At 45.5% G+C, this 16,750-nt stretch overlaps 1 long non-coding RNA gene across 2 annotated transcripts in view; it reads right to left on the reverse strand.

The window, feature by feature from the left end:
* Positions 1-279: 279 nt before the first annotated feature.
* The window catches only part of LOC147051238 (uncharacterized), a 49,575-nt gene continuing 33,104 nt past the window's right edge, over positions 280-16,750 (reverse strand). The window contains exons 7-9 of one of the 2 annotated variants that reach the window (XR_015067301.1): positions 4,124-4,230; positions 2,931-3,041; positions 280-1,381 (exon numbers count right to left, since the gene is read on the reverse strand). This is a non-coding gene — a long non-coding RNA (uncharacterized LOC147051238). Of the gene's footprint in view, positions 1,382-2,930; positions 3,042-4,123; positions 4,231-4,668; positions 5,004-16,750 lie in introns of those variants that run through there. The other variant, XR_015067302.1, reaches the window with a different exon arrangement.

Here is a 16,750-nt window from a genome sequence, read left to right on the forward strand (position 1 = left end):
ATGTCTGATAGTGGTGCCGCATAACATTGCTCCGCCATGATGCAACAGAGGAAAATGTCAACACGCTCGCATGCACGCTTGGCGCAATACGCCCTCAGTGGCTGTTACACTTTGTAAGTGGAACATATTAAACACAGCCATGTCCATGTGATGTCTCGCAGACAAATCATGTGTTGTGTGGAAAGCTGCCCTGTACAACATTTTTTTTTTTTTAAAGAATAGAGAAGAATTAAATGATTTATTATCAAAACGTACAGTGATGACAAAATTGAAAACCAATTATGAAATGTTTTTGTCACGCATCTGAATGGACATTGTGTTGCTCCTTCTGGTGTACATGCCTTGGCCACCTGGGGGCAGTATAATTAAAGACAGAGACAATCACAAAGAAGAACTTCATAGCTAAGCAAGCTGCAGCAGTCCTTTTGCACTTCGCATGAAATCTAAAAACAGTTTCCAAGAAAGAGAACTTGTTTGAATTCATTTTGTTGTTGGCTGTCAAAGTCAACAAGTTTGCCACTTTTGCAGACACACTGGAAGGTAAACAAGCTCGAAAATAAAATACACCGGCGCCGTCGGCCACATTTGCAAGGTCGCCGCACTTGTTTACTTGTCTTCCTTCATCTTTTCATCTTCGCGCCGCCTCAGCGCCAAGCCAAAGTGCCGGCTGGCGCGTACGACGCCGAGTTGTGAGGATTTAACAAAGCTGAGCCACCTACAGGAGATGCAGCGTTGAGTTCCTTCAAGGTCAGCGTGCCAGTGAACCAACACACAGATGTCAATTCAAGCCAGTTCATGTTTGCAATGTGTTGCTATCGTTGATCAAAGTATACAAAGCGCGTTTGCGTGTTCAAAAAGATTTGAAGAATAATAAAACAAATGAAGACATCAAACACTTTGGTCAAGTCAAGAAGGATATTAAAGGCCATGCACTTGAAAAGATCAACAACCTGCAAGTGTTGGAAGCAGGAAAGTGGATTGGGGGAGGGGGTAAAAAAAAAGAAAAGAAAACCTGGCGGAGGAAGAAGGTCGTTGTCCTCGTTGGGTGACAGAGAGTTCCCAGAGTGAAAGAAATTCATCTCCACCAGGACTCAAGGTCAGCCAAGCTCGTCATTCTAGAAGCACTTGAGAAATATGGAGTGAAGAGTGGAGCTCGTCTTCTCAAAAAAAAAAAAAAAAAGCAGCAGGAGTGTCTGAGTGAAGAGAATCAGTGACCTTCAAACAAGCTCTCCATCCATATCGAGTAGGCCAAGACATGCACAATCCATCAAAAATGCACATGAACTTTCCCTCTTCAAATAGTTCCCGCTTGAATAGCAGTCAATGGATCAGCCATGAATATTGCATGCACTGCATTGCGGGCCATCCGATTGGATTCTCGCTGGAAAATAAAAATAAATCGCATGCATGAGAAGAGCACATTTGATTTTATTTCAATAGAAAATGCACAAAAAGAAAAATCTGATGCGATAATAGATTAGCCTTGAGCCCTACTATGAAAACTTAACCCAATTTTGGAAAACTATTTCGAAACCCTAATCCAAGTTTGAGACCCTAACCCTAGTTTTTAACCCTACTTCAAAACCCTAAGCCTGATTTGAAAATCTAACCCGGCAGAAATAACTTTTGAATTAATTTATTTTCCATTAATTGATTTTAACCAGTGACTCACAGCGGGCTGTGAATTCATACGCACTCAATGATGTTCTTCTGCGTGTTAATTTCCAGCCGTCCTTTAAATGCACGGCTCCCCCGGTGGCGAGTGCAGGTCAGCGGCCGGTGCGGCGTAGCGTGAAACTACCAAATAGAAAAAGGCACCTCGTGGCACTTGGCTTGCTCCTCAACCAGTCAAGCCTGCTCGACAACCTCCAAGCCAAAAAATCGTATTTTTATTATTTTCATAAATGGCTGCCGAGGCCATCACACCGCCATCAGACGAGGGAAATAAGTCCTATGATCACAAAAGGCTGGCCGCATTAGACAGACAGTCGGGAGTTGTCTCCAAAGCCGCCAGGGAGGAGGCAAGACAAGAGGTCACAATTATCCCCCTCCAAGCCGTGCGCTCCTCAAGGGCCTTAATATATTCCGCCACTTCCTGTATGGCGCCAGGAAGGGAGGGGCGGGGATTCTAATTAAAGTGTGCCGGTGGAATTTTGACACACGAGAGATCAATATTTAGCGCGATAATCAGCAATTCCTGACGCTTTTGACGGCGCCGGCTTGTTGTCAGGTGAGCGGGCGGGCGGGAAAAGCCACAAAACTCCCGACGTCCATGAATCAAAGCTCCACGCCGCTTTGCTCTCCATCTTCATTTATCCCGCTAAAGAAAAAAAAGTGAAGTGTGTCAGGATGCTTGGTGGTGGTGGGGGGGAGGGGAGGGGCGGGTTGCACGGGGAAGGAAGACAAATGCCAAAGGTGGGATCTGCCAGATGAGGAGAAAGCGCAGCTGCCACCACAGCAAAATGATTGCAAGGTACGCAGACGCCGGCCGTCAAGTCGCTGCCCGTTTTTATTCCGCTCGGCAGCTCCATCGCGTCAGCTCCGATAAACACCTAGCTTGTTAGCTGCGGCGAGTTTACCGACGAGGCCCGGGATTGATTAAACCCAAATCTGAGCCCCATCTTATCTGGCAGTCTGCACAAAGAAGCAATCGACCACGTGATGTCTCGCAGCCAATCGGAACGCTCGTGAACGATGTCGAAACAGATTTTCGATCCCGCGCGGACGGAGAGCGACACGAACACCGTGTTGCATTCCGGCGTGAGAGGTCGAGGGGGCGGGGTGACCGTGTTGCGGGGCGGGCGGGGGTCTCGTGATGGGGGGGGGCACTCGGGTCCGGTGTGTCTTGTCTCCCTCCCGGTGTGTCAGGCCGTCTTCTTGTTCTGGCGTGTCAATGACACGCACACGCGCGCACACGGGTGGGTACTTACCATCCCAAGTTGATCCAATTAACGTGGGTCCCACTGCGCTTGTCCGTCGCGGCCCGACTGACAGGGAGCGGTCGCGAGGGGAAAGTCACGGCAACCGCCTCACGCCGAGCCCTAAAGGTGGATAACAAAGGCTTTTGTGAACATTGGTTCTAGTGAGCATCAATTAACGGCCGTTAATCCGCTAGCATTACTGGCGTGGTTTCAGACGACCGAGTGTTGGCTCTCATTGGGCCGCCGGTTAATCGCATCGGCAAACGGTGACCGTCGAGTTGAAATATGAAATGAAATATTTCCCGCAATGAGAAAGCCAAGAGGGGCATTAGGACATGAGGATGGTTTTGTCCAGCGGCGGAGCAAAGGTCTTTTGACTCTTTAACCGAATTCTTGAGTGACAAATTCAATTGGCGCGGGTGGTCCGAGACCCTGGATGCCATATGTGTATTTTGATTCAATTTGCCCGGCAAACACATGCAGATACACGTTGTTTACCTGGTTACGTCCCACGAGAAAAATCAATATTTACGGCCTGCTCTTTGTCATTCCTAAGTGCATGGCCAAATAGGAAGATGTGCCTTCAATTGAATTGCGTCAAACGGCACAGATTGTTAATTTGGCCTCGTGAAGCTTTTGCAACATTTTACAATGGCTTCTTTTTGCTCCTTGATGACTCGGGTTTGGGCAGAGCACAATTTATAAATATAAAGATTGGATTTAGAAAGGTCACTCTCCAAACAAGTCATAATAAATCATCGACGAGAACTTTGTTTTGCTTTTGAAGAGCGTCATTTGAGGTACGCGCCGATAGGCGCAACCGTGAGACGGCGCGCTGAGCTTTGAGGCGATTGCGGGTGACGATCAGGTGGAAAAAGTTTGGACGCTCGCTCGGCTTGCTTTCTTTCAAGGCTGCCGAGTGCTGGAAAAAGAAAACAGCGGCGTGTTGTTGCTTTGCTGTCGCTGTCAGTCACCGGCCGGGCAGCGTTTCGACAGCCAGCTCGCTCGCACACTCGCGCCTTTTAAACAAGCCTTTGCTTGAGAGACACTTTAACACCGAGTGCCACTCACAGCCTGGATGGGGAGGGGAGGGGGGGATGCAACCAGAGAATTGGAGGGAATTCTCACAAGACATGGCCATGGATGCATATTGCAATTTGCATTTTTTTAAATAATAATTCATTTCCATATCTGGGTTGTACCTGATGTTTCATTTCAGAGGTGGTCTTTGAGGGGGGGGTTGCGCTGTTGTGGGCGTGAACACGGCTGACCTTTTTTGCTGACCAATCAAATCGGCTCACCTCAGCACCTTGAAATATAGATTTCCCAAATTAGAATTTATGGAAATCAACGCAACAACAAAAGATAAATTTGAACACAAAGAGCAAACATTTTTGCCCTATAAATGTTGTAAAAAAAAAATACATATTTTGTAAACAAAACAAAAAAAACTCACTTCAGCAGCACCTTAAGTTTCTAAACTAAAAATGTGTTTGAGAATTATGATTTACACACATTTTTTGCTGGCTCCCCATCTCCTTCCTTCTCCTCAAGCTTCACTTGGATCGCCAAAGAGCAATTTTGCAGTAGGAGGAAAAATGCTGGCTCGTGGCCTGAGCCGAAGGTTCACGGTGAAGGGTCTTCGGTCCCCCCCCCCCCCCCCTCCTTCTAGTACTGTAAAGTGGAGCAAAAAGGCATGTGGACAGCAGATTCATCAGCATTACTTGAATGGAGGAGTCGGCTCATACGGCATTACACAGCTGACAGGGAAGATGAATCTGGGCCAGCCAGCGAGCGCATCCGGGCTCCTCATAGAGCTTCAGTCACGGCTGCCCGCTAAGGACTGAAGGATGGGATGGAGGGCGCTCAGATAACACATCACGCCTCGTCGACAGGCCGCGCCGCGTTCAGGCCGAGTGTGCGGGACAATGTTGTGTTAGCTGCCAGAGTGGCGTTGACGTCGCTGACAAAGCTCGGCGGCGTCGGGCCACTCACTCACACTTTGCTCGGGCATCTGTCAGCGGCCTCAAACACTCTGACACTGACAGCTTTTCACTCCCGTGAAAAATTGCCAGTAACTGGCTGAAAGGAAGGAAGGAAGGAGGGAGGGGAAATAAAAAAAAAAAAAAAGGATTTTAATCCTTTGACAGCAACAAATTGCATTTGATGGATACAATGGACAGATAAACATTGGGATTTTTTCTCTAATGAATGAATAGCGAGGGAAAATAGGAACTAGGTCAACAAAAGTTATTTCCTGCGGACACAAATCGCACCAATTTGATGCAATGTCTCGTACACTGAAAAAAATCGTGCGTTGATTTATTCAATTTTACTTTGTCAAGTGGTTGTCAAGTCATTTGGATGCAGATTACTTTTTTTTAAGTATACAAATGATCTAATTTAAAAAGGGATCGAATTCCAGATGCTTCTATGTGTGTAACCAAAATAAAAGTAACAAAATATTATATATAAAATAAAGAAAATATATCATTTGTACATGTATATATTATATATAATATATAAAATATATATATATTTTTTTTTTTATAGGATGTAAAATAAGAACATCTACTATATTGAAATAATTATGAAATTTGTTAAAGACATTCTACCAATGAGTTTGAGTTGAAATCTATTGCAAAGGCATCCAACATTATTATTGTCTTAGAAAGGAAGAAAAGGAAACACACGCGCACCCCCCCCACACACACACACACACGTGCACGGCACGCACGGGAAAGCATCCCTCTTTAAGCGAAGAGCCTTATAATTTGCAATAATGGCACAGCAATAGCTCTCAGAGAGAAAATTACAGGAAAAAGCTGATCTGACATATCCTTAACTGGCAGAAACACATCCCTTGTAGACAGAAGTCTTGTTTACTTGGTAAAATGGCATCAATTAGGAGCAGATGGCAAAATTAGCATATTCTCTTAATGGACTGGCCTTTCTTGTGCGCCGTTCGCCAACTGATTGCATGGAAGGGACATGTTAAGGGAGAGCCGGAAAAGGTCAGGTGTCTGCACCGTTCAGCCGCTCATATTTTTCACCAAAAAGCGGCAATGGCGTGCATGCGTGCGTGCATCCTCCATGCCTATTGTCATGTTATATGGGCCCAAATCTTATTGAAATTCTCTGCCCGGGAACGAATCGTATCCTCTGCTGGGAAGTTCCCACCTTGACGTCAAAGAGGATTTGAAATAGAACTTGGGTCAGTGAGTGGTTCCTAAAGTGGCAAACTTTTTTTTTTTTGACTCGTTTAATAATAATAATAATAATAATAATAAAAACGTCCTTTGTGGGATATGAGCAAAACTGTCCATCTCAAGTACATAGGGCGGACATTTTGTCCCTTGCTGTCGACTGAAAATGACATCACGGTTGCTCAGGTAACCAACAATAAATAAGTGAGTCGCTGATTTTCAAATGATATCTCGTTCCTATCAGAATTTAAAATTTCTTTAAACTTCCTTGAATGGTCATTTTTATTCACGCGGGGGGGTGATTTCATGTTTTTGGTTATTTTGTCATTTGCTTAAAAAAATATACATATAACAATAGCTCATATTTTGCACTTTTACTGTCCATATTTTTGTCATTCAACCGGTTAGGAGGTGCGTGATATTATGTGCTGATGAAAAATGTTCGATACCTTTTATAAATTGCTCAGCCGATCAATCCGAATGATTTGCCTGTTCATTTTCATTTGGGCTCCACGGCGTCACGTGGAGGGCAAATGAATTCAAAAGATGATATTTCATCATCAGCGCTGCAGAACACATTGCCAGTCCAGACGCAGACCGCGACCCCCCCCCCCCCCCCCCCCCTGCGTCTGCGCCCCCGCCAACCCCAAATTGACTGGTCTTGCACAGTTGCAGCCGAACAAGAAAGGAATTGCTAGTGTCAAGACGCAGTTTACAAATATGACATCTCCTCTGGCGTGGCTGAAAATATGAAATATTGATTTATGTGCAGTAAAAGGTCTTATAAAAATGATCACATACACATGAGGGATTAATGCGCGGAAGATCAATAGAAATTTCATTCTTGACACCGGACTGTCACCTATGGTGAAATGCTAAAATAAAGAAATCAATATTATCTATGAAATGTCAAATTTATTATAATTATGTGGATGAGAGCCGGCCAAGTGGCTCCCGGGGGGGGGGGGGCGAGAGGGATAGGTTAGCACTCCGGAGCATCCCTCATGTCCCTCCTTCTCCCGCTGCCAATTTTCACAGCAATAACGCCGGAAAGGCTTCTCGGCCCTTGCGGACGGTCGTGTCGGAACGGAACGCGCCGTCCCTCCCCGGAATGTTTAACCGACAGAGCGCGCCGGGGGCCGGGCGGTTCACAGGCCGTGGCTTGTGTGCTTAACTGCCGTTAGCTTGGCCGCGCGTTAGCGGCCGTCGTCGGAGCGCCGCGTGTGGCGTCGTCCCGCCGTTCTGGCCCGCTATTGATCGCCAGCTGGAGCGTGTCCCGTTGATCTGTTCTTTCAAGGGGAGACGATGATTGGAAAAAGAAGGGGCATATTCATCACATTGATCTGCCTTGTTTTTGTAGAGAGGGCTCGTCAAATTTGATTGGGTGGGACAAATGGATTTTTTCCATTCAAATGATGATTCCGATTTTTATTTGTGTCATGGTATCATAAAGGAGGGGGGAGTATTGATATTGCAAAAGTCTTGTACAACACTTTAAATTGGGTAATCATGATAACGTAGGAACAGTGCAACAGTATCGATCTGTTAAAGGTGAAAATAGAAACTGACCATATTTGGAGGTTTCTGCCTGACAACAAGGGTGTGCTATTTTGGTATTGGTAATGACATTTATGGTACTTTTTTTATTTTTTATATTGATATTTTCAGCACACTCTCACAGTTTCAGAGTGTCTTGAATGGTAAATGTTTGATGGGACTTGCCGCAATCCAGCCGCATGTTTTATTTGTTATCATGCTTAAGCTAAGAGCTATTTGTGTTCATTCCCTTGTTTTCCATCTCTAATTAATATCCTTTGAATGCATGGGGATCAATTGTACTTAATCAATTCTGGGCTGTGCCGCTGGCCTTCTAAAGGTCACTCAGATATGGAATGGGAAATAATCAGCGTCACATCACAAAATGGAGGCGGGCGAGGGGGGTCATTTGAATGTGGCGGGTGAATTTTTTTTTGCATTTCTGATGGCAACAACCTGAGCGTATGATTTTCCCTCCCATCCCATTTCAAGCTTCTTTTTTTTTTTGGGCCACGGAAGCTGACTGTACACAGCCGTGCGGCAGCTGTGTAATCCTTTTAACAACCGACGCAGCTATTAAATGAAGCGGCGGTGCAGCTGCAAATGGCCAATAAAGCCGACACAATATCATCCCTATTAAACAGTAATCTGGCCAGGCTTAAGAACTTGTGTGTGTGTGTGTGAGAGAAGGGAGGGGACCATAACAAAATGTAATCAAGCAAAACATGGGGGATTTTCCTCAAGCGAAAAAAGGCCAAACAATTTCCACAGTGGCTGACATGAAAGTTCTCGGCCACTTCAGGTGGCCGTCACCTTATCACGGGCGCACAAGCCCGGGCCCGTCAATCCCGCACATTTATCAGCACGGATATTGCGGCAGAAAGAGGAGAAAATAACAAATTGTGTGTTGTTTTTTTTTTTTTTAAAGTGGCCCAATCTAATTCATAAGATCACAATTTAAGAGATAGAAATGGGTTTATTTATTTTTTTGCGCCTCTTTCAGCGGCTTATGTGCACATGAAAGGCGAGCGAGGGAGCCCAGGCTGATGGAGCCTTTGAGCTCCAAGAGAGGCGCCAAACCTCTTGAAGGTTTTTTTTTTTCTTTTCCCCCAATGGAGGGGGCGATAAACCAAGCGGAGGCCACGGGAGCTCCCTCCGTTAAAAAAACAAGGTGTTCCAACTTATCGGGAGTGAAATGATTACCCCTCCGCCGGGCCCATTACCGCCGGCTCTCCGGGTCAAACGCAAGCCGGGATAAAAGGGAGAAGTGAGGCCTCCTATCCAGCCACCAATCATCCATTAGCGCTTAGAACGAGGGGCTTGTCGAGTGCCCCCCCCCCCCCCCTCCTGCTCTGACTCGGGCTTGTCAGTCTGCAGCATGAGAAGACGACATAATCGCAGGCTGCTTACCAATATGACAAACGATTCAGTCCAGCTTGTTTAAAAAGTGTTCACACGAGGGCTGAACAATTAGTTTTTACAATTTTCTTCCCCCGAAATATTATTTTAAATATTATTTTAAATATCTATTTGTTAGTCATGTTATTCTATTGTTAAAAGTGTATTATTTTGATTGTGTCGCTTCTCCATTCTGATTAAAGTATGTTGACTCGATTTTATTTTTTGTCCAATCAGATTTCAGCCTCTACCGTGTTGCCATGTCAGTCTAATCTGCCCACTGTCAGTCACATTACATACACATATCAGCAAGAAAATCAAAAGTGCCGGGAGATTTAGTTTCATCCCTCCCAAAGAGATATTTTATTCCTCCTCAGTGACATCGGCATTTTTCTGTCCTCTGGTCGATCAGAGCAAAACTCCATCATTGGTGCCCAAACATCTGCTGGTCAAAGGGTTATGACATCTTGACCCAGATGCTAGTTGTGACCCTGATGTTTTGCTTTGTTTCTTAACATCGTCATAAGACAAAGCTATGCGAGAAAAAAAAAAGTAAACATTAAACCAATCTCATCCACTGGTTTATTCCTTGCGCATCTCCATCGAAGCACTCGAATCGTGTGCGAGGCGGATGCAATGGGAGCATCTATCTACATTTAATGTCTCACTCTGTATGCATTGCGTTAGCCACCCGCAAACGGCCAGCTGACCACACGCATCTCTGCTTATAACAGCACAAGCCTTCAGGATTAAGGTCAGCGCTTTAGCTACCTACACTGTATTAAAAAAAAAAAAAAAAACTCCAATTGTTGGTGGCATCTCTTATAAACAGAGTGTAACGATCCTTTCTCGCACGCCTCCGTGCACAGGTCAACGTCAAGGTCCCGTCGATGATGCCTTGCTCGGAATTGTGCGATTGCAGCGAGCATTCTATTTGGTGATATGGAGAGCGAGGCTCTCAAAAGGGGAGGGGGGGAGGGGGACGTTAGAAAGGACTGGACGCCATCTACAGGTTCATATTGTAGACCGAGCTACTGTTATCATAACAGCGATGACAACTGTCGGTTCAGGAAAACCAATTGCCAATTTATTTGGCCGATTAGATAAAAACGATAGTGCATTAAGTCCAAGGTCGTCGATTGGCAGCGACCTTGCCCACCTCAGAAGATGAGTGGGCGAAAAGCAGGTGAGAAAATTAGTAGGCCACACCACAGCAGCATTTCCATCTGGCTGTAAAAACTGAATGGCCTTTGGATTGGGACCACTCCTTTGGAATTTGAAAGGGGTCCAAGCGGGAGATCAAAAAGCCGGATCATCATTCAGATGAGATGTTGAGCACACAAACGGCCGAGAGCGGCGCCGATGCTGTTTTCGATGATCTAAAGCATCTCGTCTTGTCCTTTTCACATGCTCGCAATGAATTATGTATCGGCGGTGATTTATGGCGCGCCATGCTCAACCTTCTCTCTCTACCTCAGCGACATGGATTTTCTTGGGGAGCCAACTGGGAAAACCAAAATTGCTCAATTTAAGGAAGTAATTAAAACTGTCCACAATCAATATTTATCTGTAGAAGGATCCTGATGGGGGGTTTGGGGCCTCAATGCCGCCAGCCCCCTCCTCCCCCTCCCCTCAGTGTCTTGCACAGACTCAAGCCAGTAATGTTCAATCTGCCCAATCGAAGCACAACGGAGAGTCACCAGAACAGTCTTTTCCCTCCCGACGACGGAAACCTCCGTCGCTAAATGCGTCACACTCGAATTCAGTCGACTGTTCGGAGCGACTGGCGTGTAGCGACGGACGGATCGTGCCCGTGTCATCAATTTTAATTATCCTCACAAGCGCTCATTTCGCTTTAGGCGCCGCTGGGAAAGCAAGAATCGGGGAGGAGAAAATGATTTCAATCAATTTGGGATGTGGAGTGTGAGGTGAGACCCGTGTTTGTCGCAACCTTTCCCCTGGTTTTTAACACCAAGCACACACACAAGTAAGTGTAATTTCTTATCTTGTTGTGTTGTTGCTGGAGGCCAGCAGGAGGCAGCCAGCAGGTCAATATAGCAAAGGTCACGCCCCGTCTCGCCAATCTCCCAGCGTAAGTGAATGCAGCGCACGTTTAGCCATCATTACGACACGGGCGCCTGTATCTCCTCCCAATAAAATGGCGGGGGGTCCCACCGGCCTTTTGCGCCCATGCTGCGTCAGATTGCCACCCGTGCTTTTCTAATTGGTGCTGATTTAGTCGGGATTATTAACCCGGGTGCGCTGATGCCGAGCGGCGTTGTGTTGGCGATGTTTGGATTGGGGATTATTAGAATTGACCGCGGATTGTTGCTTAGTGGTCTGGCAAACTATAAACAGACTCGTTAGCTAAACAGGAGCTGTGCGTGTGGCTCAACATACACATTTGTGTTAAAAATCCCATCGTATAACCGCTGTGAGTGAATCCAGATAGCTGTTGCAGTACCAAGACTGACCTATGGGAGGCAGCATAGTGCCAAAGGGCATCTAAGATAGAGAAGAAGAAATAACTGAAGAACTAGAAACTGATCGGCTTGATTTGGCAAAAAATGAGTCTTCACATCTCAATCACACACACAAAAAGACGATTTTGTACGATTTAATAAACAGACTGGGAAGGAAAAAAACCACTGAAATTGTAAAATTGTACCGATTCTGATCGGTTAGCTGTCGATTAATTGAAAAAATTAAAAATGTTGCCATAACTCAGCTGCTAGAATATCACCACGCTGATTTTGTAAACTATCCCAAGCAGTGGAGAGACAAAAGGCGCAATTCCCTCCCGCATCCCACAAATCACGGCAAACTCGATTATCTGTAATTTATGATCTCTCGGCGCACTCTCACTGCTGCCGTTTCCCACGTGAGGTTATCACCCAACACTTAACAAATGACGCGCTTGCGTTTGTATGAATGTATTGATCAGCGCTCCGTTCGCCCCGATATCTTTCTTTATTTAGGATGGCAGCTTGGCCGGCAGGGATAACGTCTCCCCCTCCTTCAAGGGCCCGTCTCCTGTTTATTTTTTTGGGTCGTGCCTCACTGGCTCGCCTAACTGCGCCACTCGATTGCCCGAATCCAAGCTGTCACTTGGCGCGCTGCTAGAATAACTCAAAGAGGACAAATAATAATACAGAAAAAGTAGGATCAAATAATCTTGTCACGCCGGTAAAAGTGATTGCCGGGGACCGCGATCCGCAATCAATATACTAATGCCGTAATTTAGAGCGGCCGCGCGGGGAGGAGGAAGCCGCCCCTCATCTGCTATTTCTTGGCTGGCTGACCAACTTTGACCTTCACTGGGAGTGAGAGCGGGATTATTGTGATGTTGGGCTCAAAGAAATCACCAACAAGAGTTGAGAGGCGACGGCTGACATTTGATGTTCGCCGTAGCCGCCGCCGAAACCTGGACTGATTAATTCTCGGTCAGCGCCGGCTCTTGAGCTTCCGCTTCCTCTATGACAGCAAATCCCTGACACTCACATGACAGATTGGGAAATAAAAGATGGCCACCATTTTACTTATTATCCTTTTCGGACACTTCACTTTGTTCTCCCAAGAACTTTTTTTCCAGCGCGGCACATTCGTTGAGCTTCAAATGGTGCCAAACACGGCGCTAGCTTCACCAATCAACACGAGACTTTTTCTCCTTTGATTCTTCTCGTCGCTATCATCTATAGATTCCGTGCAGAGCAGAAGCAGACATTCTAAAGTTTGTCTGAAATTGATTGCAATTACCCAAGAGTGTTTGGCCGCCCCCCTCGGGTGACGCTAATGACTTAATCATTCCTAAACATGCATGCAATTTGCCTCAATTGCCTTGAACTATATGCTTGACTTTCCTGATACAGATTTCCAATGGTGTGATTGGGCATCAACAGCTAAGATCCTGGAGAAGGTTGATGAAATTAAAAGATTGAAACAGACTTTTGGATGGAATCAATCATTTGATACGTTTGTGTGCTTGGAGCGCAAAAAATCACCATCACCTAGCTAACTGTATAAAAATAAAGGATGGTGTCCTCTGATACAAATTGTAATTTAACTAAGTGAAGATTCATACTGTTGTGTTGTTCGCCGTGCCGGACGCCGCTATGAAAAGCAATATTACCAGTGAGGTGTGATTTATGAAGCTGCCCGCCGATAATGCCATTTGTATTGATTCCTTTATTCCCAAAGAGTTCTCAAATTAAAAATAACATCGGAAGGAAGGAATTGTAAGCAATGACAAATAGGAACCAGAACAAATATAACAAACTTTTCTTTTTTTATCCACCGACGCCGGAAACACGTCACTTTTATTTGACACTTATTTTTATGTTACTGTTTTTGTTTATATCTTATATGATTATATTCATTTTATTTATATTTTATTTATATATTATATTAAGTTTGCCCCCTTTGGACCATTTGACCCAGTTGAGGTTATGTTTGAGCCAGCAGATTTAAGAGTGAGGGAACCGAGTCGGGTTTTGCGGCCGGACTTGAGGCAAACGTGATCCCGCCGTCCGTGCCTTTTAAAAGGCAAAGCTCTACGTGAGCATCTCCGGTCACGATTGGGCACGACAGTGACGGGAGCCAACCCGACCGAGTAATCTGACACATCTTGACGGCGGCACAACGCTGATCCAGCTGCCACGCCGGGGATTAAAAGCAGCAACGCGGGGGCTAACAAGGGCTAGATATGAAATTTCTCCAAAGTGACACATGACAGGACAAACAATTAAGTGTCAGCGCCCCGACCCCGGGGCGACACTTTTACACCATGACCGCCTCTTTCTGCTCCACGCATTCGTCATTCCTCCGACGGCGGCCTGAAGAGGAAAGAGATGCTCGTTGCTGTTTTTTTTTTTTTTGGTCCGACCGCAAGCTCGGTGTTGCTCATTGTTTATCCATTATGATGAAAAGCTGTAGAGCGCAATGAAAATGGCCCAGCTTGTAATTTGTCTTTGTCTGGCGCAGCTCGGCATCCCGGCCAAGTTGAAGAAGCGAACTTCAAAGTCGTTGCGGTGCAGTTAATACATCATGAAACATTATTGACCAAAATATGATGATAATATATAAAGTATTTTATGAAATATATATATATATATTTATTTACAAAGCCTTGCAGAGCTAATTAGAACTTTGAGAGGAGACCCGGCACCAGAACTAAGGCCCGGCCATAAATCGAAGTTCAACTACGACCTGTTGCTAATTAATCATCACTTCTCGCATTATACATAAAAAAAAATAAAAATAAATCCACGTTGCCCAGCTCGGCCTCATTTCTACGAGACAGCTGGTGACGCTTTCCTGTGATTCACGATAATCCACTTTTTATTATGAAGGAAATATGGCATTTTTTTACGCAGCTGGCAATGCATCAATATCGGTGGCAAGTAAGGACATATGGTCCAAACGGCGAAAAAAGGGCCCGCATTGCAAAATTCCCAATATGGAAATATTAAAAGACATATTCACATTTGGTGAGGCGCAGGAATCGAACCCGCAACACGACCGGTGCCAATCAACCTGGACTCCATTTGAAAAAAAAACGTGATGATTTTCTTTGGAGTAATTGTTCACCAGTGTCGGCTAATTGCCTTAATCCTCTTTTCCCAAAGGCAGAGCATCAATGATACATATTTCCATTATAATATTACACAATCCGGTTCCGGCTCGATGATTAAGCGTAAGTACTTTACCTCATACTGTATTGTAGCAGATTAGATAATGCATCCCATTATGTAAATGACGTGACCCATTTCTGCTCTACGCAAATGAATGTATTTTACCTTTACGATGAGGCGCCGCAAAGCCGCGGAGCCATTTATATGAAAATAAGCAAATATTTGCGCGGCTTCCGACGTCGCTGAGTAATCGCCCGGGTGAAAAAAAATTGGAATCAATCCGGCGTATATGATCAGCGTTTAAGGCGGGAAAAACATGTCGTTACTCTTGTTCTTTAGCCCTGCTGCTAATATACAGGTTAGCTTACAAGTTCCGGAATGCTATAATGACACAAACGGTTGTCGCCAAGCTAAAATCAACAGTCAAACAGATTGGACCGTTGTTTGACGTGTTCCTCAGATGGCCGGCGACAGCTCAATGTGATAAAGTGCATCTGGGCTGTGATTTCCAACGCTGTCATGGAAGCGGCTAACATTCACGTCACATTATGTCGCAATGAGCGGGCTAATTCCGCTACAGACACGTCCGGTGCTTGCGCAATCGTCGGAAAAGGGCAAGACTTCCTGCGAGCAAATCGAGTCGGGCGGTGCGGAGGAATCCGGAACAACCGATGTGGAGCGGAATGTGAAATCTTGTCATGACAAACAAACAAACAAATAGCTTTTGCTGAGTCGGCACTTAAGTGGACACTACGAGGCGGCAATGCAGGTTGACTGGCTTCAAACAAGGACTGAAGACACCTTTTTTTTTTTTTTTCTTTCCTAAACGACATCTCGCAAACAGCGTCGTCTTGATTAAAGTTTAATTAAGGATCACATTTGGCTGCGCCTCTCACGGCGATCTACATGAGCAGATTTCCCGCGGCTTAACTCCTTGGCTGGGAAAATCCTCCTTTATTACTTTCAACCTGTTGTAAAAGCTGTTGGCACAGAGGGACGGCCGCCTCATACACTGGCCTTGTTTGCTTCCGGAACAATCCCAAATCTCTGGAGATATACCCCCCCCCCCCACCCCCCACCCACTCCAGCCCCCCTCGGCTCTCTCGAGCGCTACTTCGATTTAATATCCGTCCTATCGCGACAAGGCGCCGGCTCATTATTAATGATACTATTCATTAATTTCTTGTTGGGTTGATGTTATTTATTAAAATATTAAAGAAAGCTCCTGAGACACAATCACATAATGAGGGATGTGTCCTCCTTCCAGCGGCAGTCCCCCCCCCCCCTTTCCACGACCCCCCCCCCCCCCCCCCCCCCTCGCTGGATGGATGGCGGGTGGAATTACCCCACTCGGACGATGGTAGCCTGGCGCACCCTCATTAGTCGTCCTCCAGGGCTGAGTGACACCATAAATCCATTCTGCACGTCCACCGACGGCGGCCATATACAAACGTGCGGGCTGGCCTCGCCACGTTAATGAGCCATTCGCATGCACAGGGAATTGACTCCTGTCCGTCCGTCTTAGCTGGACAGTATTTTAATTTTTTTGTGGAGAGGGGGGGCGGGCAGTTTAGATTTAACGCCTCAGTTTTAGTTCTCATCAAGAAACTATTAAACTTGAAATGGAGCCGGGCGGGCACCTGCGAAGGGTAAACACGGGCTGGCCGGTGCAGGTTCGACAGCCTGTGGCTAAACATTATTCTGATAATACATTAATGGGTGGATTATTTTGTCGATGAATTGAAATTGATTCAAAAAAATAAAAGTTTCAATTGCCACGTGATAAGTCTTAACTGGATTCAACTCGTATGTGTGCCAAGAGTGCTATAAATAGACAACGACAATGATGAAAACAGCAAAGGAATATTTTGAAAAGTGGGTTTGTGTTTAAAGCAAGCAGAAAATCAATATAAACTAAATCAACAATAAATAAACAAATACCTATTTACGCCTATTGCAAGTAACTTGATCGATCAGTGTAGCGGGAAAAAACATCCCCACTGACTGAATGAGACATTTTATTTTTTTTGCGCCCGAGATCCTGCTGACACGTTAAATT

The sequence above is a fragment of the Syngnathus leptorhynchus genome, chromosome 9, assembly GCF_054491065.1.
Source record: "Syngnathus leptorhynchus isolate UIUO chromosome 9, UIUO_Slep, whole genome shotgun sequence".
In the NCBI taxonomy this organism is placed as follows: Eukaryota; Metazoa; Chordata; class Actinopteri; order Syngnathiformes; family Syngnathidae; genus Syngnathus; species Syngnathus leptorhynchus.